The sequence below is a fragment of the Arachis stenosperma genome, chromosome 7, assembly GCF_014773155.1.
Source record: "Arachis stenosperma cultivar V10309 chromosome 7, arast.V10309.gnm1.PFL2, whole genome shotgun sequence".
Taxonomy (NCBI): domain Eukaryota; kingdom Viridiplantae; phylum Streptophyta; class Magnoliopsida; order Fabales; family Fabaceae; genus Arachis; species Arachis stenosperma.
The window spans coordinates 38,051,090-38,069,241 of NC_080383.1; the positions used below are offsets into that span (position 1 = coordinate 38,051,090).

An 18,152-nucleotide genomic window follows, 5' to 3' on the forward strand; every position below is an offset into this window, starting at 1 on the left:
CAAAAGAAGAAAGAAGAGATTAGAAGAAGAAGAATTGAAGGAGATGGAGGAGGCTTTGTGGTTCGGCCAAAGGGGGAGAAGTAGTGTTTATGTTGTGTGAAAATGAAGGAGTGAAGAAGGGTTTATATAGGGGTGAGGGGAGGGGTAGGGTTCGGCCATTATGGGTGGGTTTGAATTTGAATGGTGAGGTAGGTGGGGTTTTATGAAGGATGGATGTGAGTGGTTAGTGTGCGAAATCGTGATCACTACAACTTCGCACAACTAACCAGCAAGTGCACTGGGTCGTCCAAGTAATAAACGTTACGCGACTAAGGGTCGATCCCACGGAGATTGTTGGTATGAAGCAAGCTATGGTCACCTTGTAAATCTTAGTCAGGCAGACTCAAATGGGTATAGATGATGAATGAAACATAAAGATAAAGATAGAGATACTTATGTATATCATTGGTGAGAGCTTCAGATAAGCGTATGAAGATGCCTTCCCTTCCGTCTCTCTGCTTTCCTACTGTCTTCATCCAATCCTTCTTACTCCTTTCCATGGCAAGCTCATGCAAGGGTTTCACCGTTGTCAGTGGCTACCTCCCATCCTCTCAGTGGAAATGTTCAACGCACCCTGTCACGGCACGGCTATCCATCTGTCGGTTCTCGGTCAGGCCGGAATAGAATCCAGTGATTCTTTTGCGTCTGTCACTAACGCCCCGCCTGCTAGGAGTTTGAAGCACGTCACAGTCATTCAATCATTGAATCCTACTCAGAATACCACAGACAAGGTTAGACCTTCCGGATTCTCTTGAATGCCGCCATCAGTTCTTGCCTATACCACGAAGACTCTGATCTCACGGAATGGCTGGCTCGTTTGTCAGACGAGCGCTCGGTTGTCAGGCGATCAACCATGCATCGTGTATTAGGAATCCAAGAGATATTCACCCAATATAAGGTAGAACAGAGGTGGTTGTCAGTCACACGTTCATAGGTGAGAATGATGATGAGTGTCACGGATCATCACATTCATCAAGTTGAAGAACAAGTGATATCTTGGACAAAGAACAAGCGGAATTGAATAGAAGAACAATAGTAATTGCATTAATACTCGAGGTACAGCAGAGCTCCACACCTTAATCTATGGTGTGTAGAAACTCCACCGTTGAAAATACATAAGAACAAGGTCTAGGCATGGCCGAATGGCCAGCCTCCCAAAGTGAGTTCAATCATAAAAACATGATCAAAAGCTCTCTAAATACAATAGTAAAAGGTCCTATATATAGAGAACTAGTAGCCTAGGGTGTACAGAGATGAGTAAATGACATAAAAATCCACTTCCGGGCCCACTTGGTGTGTGCTTGGGCTGAACAATGAAGCATTTTCGTGCAGAGACTCTTCTTGGAGTTAAACGCCAGCTTTTGTGCCAGTTTGGGCGTTTAACTCCCATTTTGGTGCCAGTTCCGGCGTTTAACGCTGGAAATTCTGAGGGTGACTTTGAACGCCGGTTTGGGCCATCAAATCTTGGGCAAAGTATGGACTATTATATATTGCTGGAAAGCCCAGGATGTTTACTTTCCAACGCCGTTGAGAGCGCTCCAATTGAGCTTCTGTAGCTCCAGAAAATCCACTTCGAGTGCAGGGAGGTCAGAATCCAACAGCATCTGCAGTCCTTTTCAGTCTCTGAATCAGATTTTTGCTCAGGTCCCTCAATTTCAGCCAGAAAATACCTAAAATCACAGAAAAACACACAAACTCATAGTAAAGTCCAGAAAAGTGAATTTTAACTAAAAACTAATAAAAATATACTAAAAATTCAACTCAAACTACTAAAAACATACTAAAAACAATGCCAAAAAGCGTATAAATTATCCGCTCATCACAACACCAAACTTAAATTGTTGCTTGTCCTCAAGCAACTGAAGATCAAATAAGATAAAAAGAAGAGAATATGCAATGAATTCCAAAAACATCTATGAAGATCAGTATTAATTAGATGAGCGGGGCTTTTAGCTTTTTGCCTCTGAATAGTTTTGGCATCTCACTCCATCCTTTGAAACTCAGAATGATTGGCTTCTTTAGGAACTCAGAATCCAGATAGTGTCATTGATTCTCCTAGTTAAGTATGATGATTCTTGAACACAGCTACTTTATGAGTCTTGGCCGTGGCCCAAAGCACTCTGTCTTCCAGTATTACCACCGGATACATACATGCCACAGACACATAATTGGGTGAACCTTTTCAGATTGTGACTTAGCTTTGCTAGAGTCCCCAACTAGAGGTGTCCAGGGTTCTTAAGCACACTCTTATTGCCTTGGATCACAACTTTATTTCTTTTTTTTTCTTTCTTTTTCTCTTTCTTTTTCGTTTTTTTTTCGCTTGCTTCCCTCTTTTTTTTTTGTATTCACTGCTTTTTCTTGCTTCAAGAATCATTTTTATGATTTTTCAGATCCTCAGTAACATGTCTCCTTTTTCATCATTCTTTCAAGAGCCAACATTCATGAACCACAAATTCAAAAGACATATGCACTGTTTAAGCATACATTCAGAAAACAAAAGTGTTGCCACCACATCAAAATAATTAACTTGTTATAAAATTCAAAATTCATGCAATTCTTATCTTTTTCAATTAAGAACATTGTTTATTTAAGAAAGGTGATGGATTCATAGGACATTCATAACTTTAAGGCATAGACACTAAGACACTAATGATCATAAGACACAAACATGGATAAACATAAGCATAAATTTTCGAAAAACAAGAAAATAAAGAACAAGGAGATTAAAGAACGGGTCCACCTTAATGATGGCGGCTTGTTCTTCCTCTTGAAGGTCTTATGGAGTGCTTGAGCTCCTCAATGTCTCTTCCTTGTCTTTGTTGCTCCTCTCTCATGATTCTTTGATCTTCTCTAATTTCATGGAGGAGGATGGAATGTTCTTGGTGCTCCACCCTTAGTTGTCCCATGTTGGAACTCAATTCTCCTAGGGAGGTGTTCAGTTGCTCCCAATAGTCTTGTGGAGGAAAGTGCATCCCTTGAGGTATCTCAGGGATCTCATGATGAGAGGGGTCTCTTGTTTGCTCCATCCTTTTCTTAGTGATGGGCTTATCCTCATCAATGAGGATGTCTCCTTCTATGTCAACTCCTACTGAATAACAGAGGTGACAAATGAGATGAGGAAAGGCTAACCTTGCTAAGGTAGAGGACTTATCCGCCACCTTATAGAGTTCTCGGGCTATAACCTCATGAACTTCCACTTCTTCTCCAATCATGATGCTATGAATCATGATGGCCCGGTCTAGAGTAACTTCAGACCGGTTGCTAGTGGGAATGATTGAGCGTTGGATAAACTCCAACCATCCTCTAGCCACGGGTTTGAGGTCATGCCTTCTCAATTGAACCGGCTTCCCTCTTGAATCTCTCTTCCATTGTGCGCCCTCTTCACATATGTCAGTGAGGACTTGGTCCAACCTTTGATCAAAGTTGACCCTTCTAGTGTAAGGATGTTCATCTCCTTGCATCATGGGCAAGTTGAATGCTAACCTTACATTTTCCGGACTAAAATCCAAGTATTTCCCCCGAACCATAGTAAGCCAATTCTTTGGATCCGGGTTCACACTTTGATCATGGTTCTTGGTGATCCATGCATTGGCATAGAACTCTTGAACCATCAAGATTCTGACTTGTTGAATGGGGTTGGTGAGAACTTCCCAACCTCTTCTTCGGATCTCATGTCGGATCTCCGGATATTCACTCTTTTTGAGTGAAAAAGGGACCTCGGGGATCACCTTCTTCAAGGCCACAACTTCATAGAAGTGGTCTTGATGCACCCTTGAGATGAATCTCTCCATCTCCCATGACTCGGAGGTGGAAGCTTTTGCCTTCCCTTTGCTCTTTCTAGAGGTTTCTCCGGCCTTGGATGCCATAAATGGTTATGGAAAAACAAAAAGCAATGCTTTTACCACACCAAACTTAAAAGGTTTGCTCGTCCTCGAGCAAAAGAAGAAAGAAGAGAGTAGAAGAAGAAGAAATGAGGAAGAAGCGAATGGCTTTGTGGTCGGCCAAAGAGGGGGAAGTGGTTTGAATTTGAAGGGTGAGGTAGGTGGGGTTTTATGAAGGATGGATGTGAGTGGTGAAGAGAAAGATGGGATTTGATAGGTGAAGGGTTTTTGGGGAAGAGGTGTTGAGGTGATTGGTGAATGGGTGAAGAAGAGAGAGAGTGGTGGGGTTGGTGTAACAACCCTGATTTTCGAGTACGCGAGATCTTTTCTGAAAGTACGAATTTCTCCGGAAGATCAGTAAAGGGAACACCTCTGTTATATCATCAAGCATCTCAATCCTCATTGTCATTATGACATCTTTAAGCTAGAACCTTTTATGAGGCAAGCTCGATAATGCAATTACGAAGAACATAGTTTTTGAACCGTATCGGTTAGGAGTTTTGATCCGGTTTTTCGTAGATAGTCTCAGTTTGACGAACCGGACTCGATTCATGAGAGAAGAGAGATAATAGGGTAATATTATCATTATATTAGTAATAAAAGTTTCTTGAATGATATTATAAGGTTACCTGGTCAGTTTTAGTTAAAAACAGAAAATCGGTTTAACCGGGTTCACAATTTACTGGCGCAGCTTAGCACCAGCACTCTCTGATGACTTTAGCAATGCTAAGGCCTCATTATTCATATTTTATTCTCATAATAAATATGTTACTAGTGTCATTTATGCTAGTAGCTTAGAAAATAATTTTTAGAGATGTTTTTACGAGTGTTCCGATACACCTAGTTTTAGTAGTTGTACACCAGAGATATTTTAATATTATTTTAATCCACCTTCAAGCCAACCAATCACAACTCTCCTTACACCCCCAAGACACTCCAAGGCTGGTCATTTACTCCATTTGGCCGAAAATGTGAAGAGAGAAAAGAGAGAAACTTTCATGACCCTTTAATCTTCAAAGCTTGATTTCTTCTGAACTAAAACTCAAATCAAAACTCCGATTTCACCAAAATGATCCTCTCTTCTTCCTCTACATAACCATGTGACTTATCAAGGCTGGAAATAAGGTGAGATGGCTTTCTCCCTCCCTCTTCAATTCGGTTTTCAAGGAAAACCATGTAAACATGTGTTTTCTTGATGTTTTTCCTTAGGAATCATGCTTAACTTGACTTGAGGGCCAAGAAACGTGAATTTCCAGCAAATCTAAGGTGATATATCTCTTCCTAACATGCTGAGTGAGATTTGGTCAGTTGAGAGTTTTTGGATTTAAAGTTGTTCTTGATGTGATTTAGGAGGAAAAAGTGCTTAAGGACCACCTGAAAGTTTAACCGAATTAGGAGCAGCAAAACCAGGTAGGGTTTGACGAATTTAATCTTGATTGATTGTGTTTGAGTTGTGTGATTATGATATGGTTTGGCTGTGCTTGAAATTGATTGTTTGTATGAGTAATTCTTGTTGAAATTTTGGTGAAAATTTGATGAAATTTGATGAAATTCAAGCTATGAATGTGTGTTCTTATGGCTGCTGGAAAACGAAACCCTAGAGCTTAAATTGGGGTTCAATTTGTGTTAAAATCATGTAGAAAAGATGGGGTTTTAGTGGCTGCTAATTTATTATGAATTGTAGTAAAAATTGGTTGCTGAAAAGACTGAAAAACGGGTAAAAACAGAGAAAGAATATGAAGAATTTATGAAGAACATGAAGAACACTTTGAGTGTGATGAAGAACAATGAAGAACAGGCCTTAGATCTTAAAAAGGGCAAGGAAGTAAAATTTTTGGTGTTTAAGGGGTTGTTTGGTAATTTCTGAAAGTTAGGGTGGTAAAAGTAGAAATATTAAAAGTTACGGGTGGTAAAAAGTAAATTTTAAAGGTTAAAAGGTAAAGGCAAGGTAATTTTCGAAAATTTAATAATAAAATAATAATAATAATAAAATATTAAATAATAATATTTTAATAAAAATAATATTTTAATAAAAATAATAAAATAATGCAGAAAAGGCAGTTTTCTGTAAAAGCTTTAGAAAGACAACTTTAAGTGCAGAATCTCATAATTACCTTCATAAAACCCTTAGGGAGTGGTAATAACATGTTAGTGAGGAAAAGATAAAGAAAAGATAAAAGTTAAAGAAAGATAAAAGTTGAAGAAAAGCTAAAAGTCGAAGAAAAGTCTGTAATGTTTTAATGACAGAAAAACAGACAGACATTAGTGAACGAACTAGGGCAACATAGTTAGTCTTTGAGTTGCGACTAGGGTTAGGTATAATATGAAAAGTTAAACTGTTTCAGTATAGACTTAATGAACCTATACTTGGGACAAGCTAACTATTCATACCGAAATTTACATAAGCTTTAAATACATACGTTAAGCAGAGAAATCAGAGCAGAGTAGAAAAACACAGAAAATAGAGTAACCGGAGTAAAGTAAAGAGTTAAAGAGAAAAAGAGTAATATAGATACAGATGAAAAGAGTAATCAGAGAAGAGAAAATAGATACAGAGAACAGAGAAATTAAAACAGAGTAAAGAGATACAGAGAAAAGAGAAACTAGAACAGAGTAAAGATATATAAAGAGAAGAGTATTATAATAAAGAGATATTATATATATATGTATGTTGCTTAATGCAACCCAAGAGATATTATATATATATATATATATATATATATATATATATGTTTGTTGCCTAATGCAACCCAAGAGATATTATATATATATGTTGCGTAATGCAACCCAAGAGATATGATATATATATGTTGCGTAATGCAACCCAAGAGATATTATGTATATATATATGTTGCGTAATGCAACCCAAGAGATATTATATATATATGTTGCGTAATGCAACCCAAGAGAAATTTTCCGTTCCCAAGAGTATATTTCCTGCGAGTAGAAAGCAGAGGCTGTCTCAATAGAGCTGCTAATAATTATATGCGCATTTATTTGAACGGAAAATCGCATCCGGGAAATCGTGAACTCGTGACCGGATAAATGTCGGGAATGCAGGTGCTAACCGACACATGAGCTCATGGCCTGTACTAGGACTAGACATGCATCATTCTTGTCTGCGCATCATTCTCTGTTGCATTCCTTTCTGTGTGTGAGCTATTTCTTTGTGTTTGTCTGCTTGTATGCTATTTCTATGTTTTATTTGCTTGTATTCTTTTGTTTGTATTCTGCTTTCTATTGTCTTTACTTTCTCTTTCTGTCTTTGTCCTTTGTTTACTGCTTCGCTATATTCTATTATTCGTCTGCTAATTGACCCCAAATTAATGAACGTAACTAATAACCCCGGCCCTACTAAGAACTCCCCAGTTCTTACCCCTTCTCTCTCCCTTCCCCTTCAGATGGAAGTAAGAGTACCTTACCGTAGTTCGCTGATGACCGTTCGCAAGAAGAGGATTCTGCTCTAGGTAGTCTTCTGAGTCTAGGGTGAATTCCGTTTTCTGTTCATATGTATATACGGTGAGGCCAGCCAATGTCTGCACCCCTCTTATCTACAAACTTTAGCCTAACTCCTTCGTACGATGTTGCTGTTATGTGGCCACTCGATGAAGTACTTGAGAGATGCTCTTGATGTCATATGATCGTGCAGAGGAGTAGTATACGACCTTCCACCTTTTGATGACGTTCCACCTGACTTGAGTTTTGAAGACTTAGAACGTGCTTTCCCTCGCTTTAGTAGTTTAGAGGGATTAGGCAAGTATAGAGTCTAGGCTAGCCTGGGTGCCAGCTTAGGGACTTCTTGAACAGGTCAGGACCTGGGATGTTGTATATATATATATGTATATAGATATTATTTAGCTATATCTAGGGGTGTTCTAACTAAAGGTCTATACTCTAACAAAGGCTGGATAAATGAATGTTTCTAGCTACTCGTGATGTATTTATGTGTGGTTGTTTATAATTGACTTATCTGTTATTACTTGTGAATTGATTATGACTGATTCCATCTATTAACCCAAATGTTTTCAAAAAAATAAAAATACACCTCGCAAATTAACCACGTTTTTAACAACGAATCAGGCTCATATGATAAATAATAGATAATAATTAGGAAGACAAATTGGTAGCGCTCAGTTTCCGGTATGATCTAGACATAGTGAAAATTGGGTCGTTACAATTTGGTATCAGAGCAGTTCGTTCCCAGTAGAGCCTGGGGAGTGGACTGACTATGCTTCATTGCATACTCTGTTGTGTGTCTCATGCGTATAGGATATCCCAGTGATATATGTTGCATGATTGTTTCTGTGTTTTCATTCTGGGAATGTTCACACTTGACTTGAAGTGTTAAGACTGATCACCTTAATAATGATTGTTTGGTGTGAACGGGACCACGATGGGTTCACAGAGACAAGGCGTACGGGAAGGAATTCCTAATGTTAACTACGAGAGGGAACAGGAAACGTTTATGGCTACCATGAACGACGTGGCTAAAGTAGTGCGTGAAGCTGCTGTAGGAGCGGCTAGGGCTGTTGAACGTCTCGGAGTGAGAAATGGGAACGAGAATGAATATGGAGAAGATAATGGAAACGATGATAACAACTTAGGGCATTCTGAAAGACCTATGACCCTAGCGACCTTTCTGAAGGTTAATCCGCCTGAGTTCAAGAGTACACTCGTTGCGACTGACGCTGATAACTGGTTTCGAGGTATTGAACGATCACTGAGAGCGCAGCATGTTCCAGAAGGACAACACGTGGAGTTTGCTACTTATATGCTCGAGGGAGAAGCTGAGTATTGGTGGCAGGGGATACAGCGACTGCTACAACAGAATGAAAATAACATTCCTTGGGATATCTGTAGGGACAAATTTTATAAAAAATTTTTCCGGGAGCAGCACGAGATGCTAGGAAGATGGAGCTTATGCAGTTGGAACAAGGGGATATGACTATTGCTGAGTATGCCCGTAAGTTTGATGACTTGTGTTGTTTCTCCAAGATTTGTCAAGGGAATCCTGCTGACCTTGAAGAATGGAAGTGCTTGAAGTTTGAAGGAGGCCTTTGTGTTGATCTGATGAGTTCAATAGTTTCGCTGGAGATACATAATTTTGCCGAATTAGTCAACAAGAGCAAGTTAGTGGAAAAATGTATTAAGAAAGTGACTGTGGCTAAAGTGAGTCGCCAAGGATTTCCACCAAGGCGTCTTAGCAATCATCAGACAGCTGGGAGAAGGGTGCATTTCAAAGCACGTGGCATACGACAGCGTAAGAACCTACAAGTTGGTAACATTACTGATCGCCGTATGGGTAAGAATGGAGGTAAAGTAAGGCAAGGTAATGGTAAACGAGCCCATCAGGCTTACCTAAACACTGCATGTAAGTAATGCGGAAAAGAGTATGATAACAGGTCTTGCCAGTTTGGATCACCCAACTGCTATGCTTGTAGAGAACTTGGACATATTGCCAAGGATTGTCCAAAGGGATTTACTCGAAATCTAGTTAGCACTCAACAACAAGGACGAGTGTTTGCTATCACTATTGACGATGTTGTACAATCGAACACCCTCATTCAAGGTCAGGCTATGTCAAGAATCGATTTCTAACTGTACTGTATGATTCAGGTGCATCGCATTCTTTATTTCTCTAATTATTGCTCACGAGTTAGGATTATATTTCTTTAAATTGAATTTTTACTTGATTTTCCATACACCTGCAACCCAAAATGCTTTGACCAGTTTAGTGTGCCTGCAAGTACCATTCGCTATTAGGAACAGGACTTTTATACATGATCTAATCTGTTTATCTCCATCTGGTTTAGAAGTTATTTTAGGATTAGATTGGTTATCTAAGTATCATGTTTTCCTTGATTATTTTAAAAGAACTGATGTTATCCCATCTGATAGTCTATGTACTAAACCATTTCTGTCCTACACCTTATATCTGAATTCTGTAAGAGTTACCTTAGGCGGGAGTGATTATGAGGGGTGCGTTCTGTTAGCGGCTAGCTCGAATGATAGTGAATTAAGCTTAGAACGAATCCAAATGGTGAAAGAATTTCCTGATGTTTTCTTGGACAACATACCTGAGTTTCTTCCTCAGCAAGAGATAAAATCCAGCATTGATCTAGTACCTGGAACCGGACCAATTTTCATAGCACCGTACCGGATGTCACCATCGCTTGCAAAGCTGAAGAAGCTATGAGATAGGATCGTAGTGGCCTATGGAGGTACAAGAACAGAATTTGTGTGCCTAACTCGGGAGAATTGCAACAAAAGATTCTTACAGAAGCTCATCAAAGCAGACTTTCTATGCATCCTGGAGTGACAAAGATGTATCGAGACTTGAAACAAATGTTCTGGTGGCCGGGCTTAAAGAGAAAAGTAGCTAATTATGTCTCAAGATGTTTAACTTGCCAGAAGGTGAATGTGGAACATCAGAAGCCGTCAGGAACCCTGCAACCCTTAGAAATACCACAATGGAAATGGGAGCAGATCACTATGGATTTTGTCATGGGATTGCCAAGGACTTCAACAGGACATGATGCCATTTGGGTAATTATGGACAGGTTGACAAAATCAGCGCACTTCCTTCCGATTCGAGTTGATTATACATTAGAAAGGCTGGCACGGATATATATTCAAGAAATCGTACGATTGCACGGAATACCTTCATCAATTGTTTCAGACCGAGATCCGAGGTTTACTTCCAGATTCTGGGGAGCTTTCCAGAAAGCTTTAGGAACAGAATTGCATATGAGTACAGCATACCATCCTCAGACAGACGGACAATCAGAGCGAACAATCCAGACATTGGAATACATGTTAAGATCTTGTGGGATGGATAACCAGGGCAGTTGGGATAAGTGTTTGCCATTGGTCGAGTTCGTCTACAACAACAGTTACCAACAAAGTATCGGGATGGCACCATATGAAGCTCTCTATGGAAAAAGATGTCGGACACCATTGTGTTGGAATGACGATGGAGAAGTTAGTGTCTTAGGTCCAGACTTAGTGCAAGAAACTACTGAGAAGATAAAGGGTATTCGCCAGAAGATCCAGACCGCACAGAGTCGTCAAAAGAGCTATGCCGATAATAGACGTAGACCCTTAGAGTTTAGTGACGGAAACCGTGTCTTTCTAGAAATAACTTCGATTACTGGAATGGGTAGAGCCTTTAAGACTAAAAAGCTTAACCCACGATACATAGAACCTTTCCAAATACTTAAAAGAGTCGGTCTAGTAGCTTATCAAATAGTCCTTCCTCCTTATTTATCAAACCTTCATGATGTTTTTCATGTCTCACGACTTAGGAAATATATTTCCGATGAGAGTCACATTTTACGACCAGAAACAGTACAGTTATGAAATCATTTGACATATCAAGCATCACTAGTTCAGATCGTAGAAAGAAGTGATAAGCAGCTAAGAGGCAAGACTGTTCGCTTAGTCAAAGTAACATGAAAACCAAGGGGAGAAGAAGAGCACACTTGGGAACTGGAAGGTAAGATGAAAGCTAATTACCCGCATCTATTCCTAGGTAACTGAAATTTTGAGGGCAAAATTTTCTTTTAGGAGGGTAGAATGTAACAACCCTGATTTTCGAGTACGCGAGATCTTTTCTGAAAGTACGAATTTCTCCGGAAGATCAGTAAAGGGAACACCTCTGTTATATCATCAAGCATCTCAATCCTCATTGTCATTATGACATCTTTAAGCTAGAACCTTTTATGAGGCAAGCTCGATAATGCAGTTACGAAGAACATAGTTTTTGAACCGTATCGGTTAGGAGTTTTGATCCGGTTTTTCGTAGATAGTCTCAGTTTGACGAACCGGACTCAATTCATGAGAGAAGAGAGATAATAGGGTAATATTATCATTATATTAGTAATAAAAGTTTCTTGAATGATATTATAAGGTTACCTGGTCAGTTTTAGTTAAAAACAGAAAATCGGTTTAACCGGGTTCACAATTTCCTGGCGCAGCTTAGCACCAGCACTCTCTGATGACTTTAGCAATGCTAAGGCCTCATTATTCATATTTTATTCTCATAATAAATATGTTACTAGTGTCATTTATGCTAGTAGCTTAGAAAATAATTTCTAGAGATGTTTTTACGAGTGTTCCGATACACCTAGTTTTAGTAGTTGTACACCAGAGATATTTTAATATTATTTTAATCCACCTTCAAGCCAACCAATCACAACTCTCCTTACACCCCCAAGACACTCAAAGGCTGGTCATTTACTCCATTTGGCCGAAAATGTGAAGAGAGAAAAGAGAGAAACTTTCATGACCCTTTAATCTTCAAAGCTTGATTTCTTCTGAACTAAAACTCAAATCAAAACTCCGATTTCACCAAAATGATCCTCTCTTCTTCCTCTACATAACCATGTGACTTATCAAGGCTGGAAATAAGGTGAGATGGCTGTCTCCCTCCCTCTTCAATTCGGTTTTCAAGGAAAACCATGTAAACATGTGTTTTCTTGATGTTTTTCCTTAGGAATCATGCTTAACTTGACTTGAGGGCCAAGAAACGTGAATTTCCAGCAACTCTAAGGTGATATATCTCTTCCTAACATGCTGAGTGAGATTTGGTCAGTTGAGAGTTTTTGGATTTAAAGTTGTTCTTGATGTGATTTAGGAGGAAAAAGTGCTTAAGGACCACCTGAAAGTTTAACCGAATTAAGAGCAGCAAAACCAGGTAGGGTTTGACGAATTTAATCTTGATTGATTGTGTTTGAGTTGTGTGATTATGATATGGTTTGTCTGTGCTTGAAATTGATTGTTTGTATGAGTAATTCTTGTTGAAATTTTGGTGAAAATTTGATGAAATTTGATGAAATTCAAGCTATGAATGTGTGTTCTTATGGCTGCTGGAAAACGAAACCCTAGAGCTTAAATTGGGGTTCAATTTGTGTTAAAATCATGTAGAAAAGATGGGGTTTTAGTGGCTGCTAATTTATTATGAATTGTAGTAAAAATCGGTTGCTGAAAAGACTGAAAAACGGGTAAAAACAGAGAAAGAATATGAAGAATTTATGAAGAACATGAAGAACACTTTGAGTGTGATGAAGAACAATGAAGAACAGGCCTTAGATCTTAAAAAGGGCAAGGAAGTAAAATTTTTGGTGTTTAAGGGGTTGTTTGGTAATTTCTGAAAGTTAGGGTGGTAAAAGTAGAAATATTAAAAGTTACGGGTGGTAAAAAGTAAATTTTAAAGGTTAAAAGGTAAAGGCAAGGTAATTTTCGAAAATTTAATAATAAAATAATAAATAATAATAAAATATTAAATAATAATATTTTAATAAAAATAATATTTTAATAAAAATAATAAAATAATGCAGAAAAGGTAGTTTTCTGTAAAAGCTTTAGAAAGACAACTTTAAGTGCAGAATCTCATAATTACCTTCATAAAACCCTTAGGGAGTGGTAATAACATGTTAGTGAGGAAAAGATAAAGAAAAGATAAAAGTTAAAGAAAGATAAAAAGTTGAAGAAAAGCTAAAAGTCGAAGAAAAGTCTGTAATGTTTTAATGACAGAAAAACAGACAGACATTAGTGAACGAACTAGGGCAACATAGTTAGTCCTTGAGTTGCGACTAGGGTTAGGTATAATATGAAAAGTTAAACTGTTTCAGTATAGACTTAATGAACCTATACTTGGGACAAGCTAACTATTCATACCGAAATTTACATAAGCTTTAAATACATACGTTAAGCAGAGAAATCAGAGCAGAGTAGAAAAACACAGAAAATAGAGTAACCGGAGTAAAGTAAAGAGTTAAAGAGAAAAAGAGTAATATAGATACAGATGAAAAGAGTAATCAGAGAAGAGAAAAGAGATACAGAGAACAGAGAAATTAAAACAGAGTAAAGAGATACAGAGAAAAGAGAAACTAGAACAGAGTAAAGATATATAAGGAGAAGAGTATTATAATAAAGAGATATTATATATATGTATGTTGCTTAATGCAACCCAAGAGATATTATATATATATATATATATAGATATATATATATTTGTTGCCTAATGCAACCCAAGAGATATTATATATATATATGTTGCGTAATGCAACCCAAGAGATATTATGTATATATATATGTTGCGTAATGCAACCCAAGAGATATGATATATATATGTTGCGTAATGCAACCCAAGAGATATTATATATATATGTTGCGTAATGCAACCCAAGAGAAATTTTCCGTTCCCAAGAGTATATTTCCTGCGAGTAGAAAGCAGAGGCTGTCTCAATAGAGCTGCTAATAATTATATGCGCATTTATTTGAACGGAAAATCGTATCCGGGAAATCGTGAACTCGTGACCGGATAAATGTCGGGAATGCAGGTGCTAACCGACACATGAGCTCATGGCCTGTACTAGGACTAGACATGCATCATTCTTGTCTGCGCATCATTCTCTGTTGCATTCCTTTCTGTGTGTGAGCTATTTCTTTGTGTTTGTCTGCTTGTATGCTATTTCTATGTTTTATTTGCTTGTATTCTTTTGTTTGTATTCTGCTTTCTATTGTCTTTACTTTCTCTTTCTGTCTTTGTCCTTTGTTTACTGCTTCGCTATATTCTATTATTCGTCTGCTAATCGACCCCAAATTAATGAACGTAACTAATAACCCCGGCCCTACTAAGAACTCCCCAGTTCTTACCCCTTCTCTCTCCCTTCCCCTTCAGATGGAAGTAAGAGTACCTTACCGTAGTTCGCTGATGACCGTTCGCAAGAAGAGGATTCTGCTCTAGGTAGTCTTCTGAGTCTAGGGTGAATTCCGTTTTCTGTTCATATGTATATACGGTGAGGCCAGCCAATGTCTGCACCCCTCTTATCTACAAACTTTAGCCTAACTCCTTCGTACGATGTTGCTGTTATGTGGCCACTCGATGAAGTACTTGAGAGATGCTCTTGATGTCATATGATCGTGCAGAGGAGTAGTATACGACCTTCCACCTTTTGATGACGTTCCACCTGACTTGAGTTTTGAAGACTTAGAACGTGCTTTCCCTCGCTTTAGTAGTTTAGAGGGATTAGGCAAGTATAGAGTCTAGGCTAGCCTGGGTGCCAGCTTAGGGACTTCTTGAATAGGTCAGGACCTGGGATGTTGTATATATATATATATGTATATAGATATTATTTAGCTATATCTAGGGGTGTTCTAACTAAAGGTCTATACTCTAACAAAGGCTGGATAAATGAATGTTTCTAGCTACTCGTGATGTATTTATGTGTGGTTGTTTATAATTGACTTATCTGTTATTACTTGTGAATTGATTATGACTGATTCCATCTATTAACCCAAATGTTTTCAAAAAAATAAAAATACACCTCGCAAATTAACCACGTTTTTAACAACGAATCAGGCTCATATGATAAATAATAGATAATAATTAGGAAGACAAATTGGTAGCGCTCAGTTTCCGGTATGATCTAGACATATTGAAAATTGGGTCGTTACAGTTGGTGGGGATCCTGTGGGGTCCACAGATCCTAAGGTGTCAAGGAAAAGTCATCCCTGCACCAAATGGCATGAAAACACACGTTTTGAGCCAATTCTGGCGTTAAACGCCGGGCTGGTGCCCATTTCTGGCGTTTAACGCCAGGTTCTTGCCCTTTTCTGGCGTTTAACGCCAGTCTGGTGCCCCTTTCTGGCGTTAAACGCCCAGAATGGTGCCAGACTGGGCGTTAGACGCCCAACTGCTAACCTTACTGGCGTTTAAACGCCAGTAGGTTCTTCCTCCAGGGTGTGCTATTTTTCTTCCTGTTTTTCATTCTGTTTTTGCTTTTTCAATTGATTTTGTGACTTCTCATGATCATCAACCTACAAAAAAATATAAAATAACAAAAGAAAATAGATAAAATATTACATTGGGTTGCCTCCCAACAAGCGCTTCTTTAATGTCAGTAGCTTGACAGAGGGCTCTCATGGAGCCTCACAGATACTCAGAGCAATGTTGGAACCTCCCAACACCAAACTTAGAGTTTGAATGTGGGGGTTCAACACCAAACTTAGAGTTTGGTTGTGGCCTCCCAACACCAAACTTAGAGTTTGACTGTGGGGGCTCTGTTTGACTCTGATTTGAGAGAAGCTCTTCATGCTTCTTCTCCATGGTGACAGAGGGATATCCTTGAGCCTTGAACACAAAGGATTCTTCATTCACTTGAATGATCAGTTCACCTCCATCAACATCAATCACAGCCTTTGCTGTGGCTAGGAAGGGTCTGCCAAGGATGATAGATTCATCCATGCACTTCCAGTCTCTAGGACTATAAAATCAGTAGGGATGTAGTGGTCTTCAATCTTCACCAGAACATCCTCTACTAGCCCATGAGCTTGTTTTCTTGAGTTGTCTGCCATCTCTAATGAGATTCTTGCAGCTTGCACCTCAAAGATCCCTAGCTACTCCATTACAGAGAGAGGCATGAGGTTTACACTTGACCCTAAGTCACACAGAGCCTTCTTGAAGGTCATGGTGCCTATGGTACAAGGTATTGAAAACTTCCCAGGATCTTGTCTCTTTTGAGGTAATTTCTGCTTAGACAAGTCATCCAGTTCTTTGGTGAGCAAAGTGGGTTCATCCTCCCAAGTCTCATTTCCAAATAACTTGTCATTTAGCTTCATGATTGCTCCAAGGTATTTAGCAACTTGCTCTTCAGTGACATACTCATCCTCTTCAGAGGAAGAATACTCATCAGAGCTCATGAAGGGCAGAAGCAAGTCCAATGGAATCTCTATGGTCTCATTTTGAGCCTCAGATTCCCATGGTTCCTCATTGGGGAACTCAGTAGAGGTCAGTGCATGCCAACTGAGGTCTTCCTCAGTGGCGTTCACTTCCTCTCCTTCCTCTCCAAATTCGGCCATGTTGATGGCCTTGCACTCTCCTTTTGGATTTTCTTCTGTATTGCTTGGAAAGGTACTTGGAGGGAGTTCACTAATTTTCTTGCTCAGCTGTCCCACTTGTGCCTCCAAATTTCTAATGGAGGACCTTGTCTCAGTCATGAAACTTTGAGTGGTTTTAATTAGATCAGAGACCATGGTTGCTAAGTCAGAGGGGTTCTGCTTAGAATTCTCTGTCTGTTGCTGAGAAGATGATGGAAAAGTCTTGCCATTGCTAAACCTGTTTCTTCCACCATTATTGTTGTTGAAACCTTGTTGAGGTCTCTCTTGATTCTTCCATGAGAAATTTGGGTGATTTCTCCATGAAGAATTATAGGTGTTTCTAGAGGGTTCTCCTAGGTAATTCACCTCTTCCATTGAGGGGTTCTCAGGATCATAGGCTTCTTCTTCAGATGAAGCATCCTTAGTACTGCTTGGTGCATTTTGCATTCCAGACAGACTTTGAGAAATCAAATTGACTTGTTGAGTCAATATTTTATTCTGAGCCAATATGGCATTCAGAGTATCAATCTCAAGAACTCCTTTCTTCTGACTTGTCCCATTGTTCACAGGATTCCTTTCAGAAGTGTACATGAATTGGTTATTTGCAACCATTTCAATTAGCTCTTGAGCTTCTGCAGGCGTCTTCTTCAAATGAAGAGATCCTCCAGCAGAGCTATCCAAAGACATCTTGGATAGTTCAGAGAGACCATCATAGAAAAGACCTATGATGCTCCATTCAGAAAGCATGTCAGAAGGACATTTTCTGATCAATTGTTTGTATCTTTCCCAAGCTTCATAGAGGGATTCTCCATCCTTCTGTCTGAAGGTTTGGACTTCCACTCTAAGCTTACTCAATTTTTGAGGTGGAAAGAACTTTACCAAGAAGGCATTGACTAGCTTTTCCCATGAGTCCAGGCTCTCTTTAGGTTGTGAGTCCAACCATATCCTAGCTCTGTCTCTTACAGCAAAAGGGAATAGCATAAGTCTGTAGACTTCAGGGTCAACCCCATTAGTCTTGACAGTGTCACAGATTTGCAAGAATTCAGCTAAGAACTGATGAGGATCTTCCAATGGAAGTCCATGGAACTTGCAATTCTGTTGCATTAGAGAAACTAATTGAGGCTTAAGCTCAAATTTGTTTGCTCCAATGGCAGGGATAGAGATGCTTCTCCCATAGAAGTCGGGAGTATGTGCAGTAAAGTCACCCAGCACCTTCCTTGCATTGTTGTTGATTTCGGCTGCCATGGGTTCTTCTTCCTTGAAGATTTCTGTTAGGTCCTCTATAGAGAGTTGTGCCTTAGCTTCTCTTAGCTTTCGCTTCAAGGTCCTTTCAGGTTCAGGGTCAGCTTC

The 18,152-nt window shown here is 39.1% G+C and overlaps 1 non-coding gene across 1 annotated transcript; it reads left to right on the forward strand.

Moving 5' to 3' along the window:
* Nucleotides 1-17,543: 17,543 nt before the first annotated feature.
* Nucleotides 17,544-17,651, forward strand: LOC130942878 (small nucleolar RNA R71). Its single transcript, XR_009071424.1, has one exon. It is a non-coding gene; the product is annotated as a small nucleolar RNA R71 (small nucleolar RNA).
* Nucleotides 17,652-18,152: the final 501 nt, after the last annotated feature.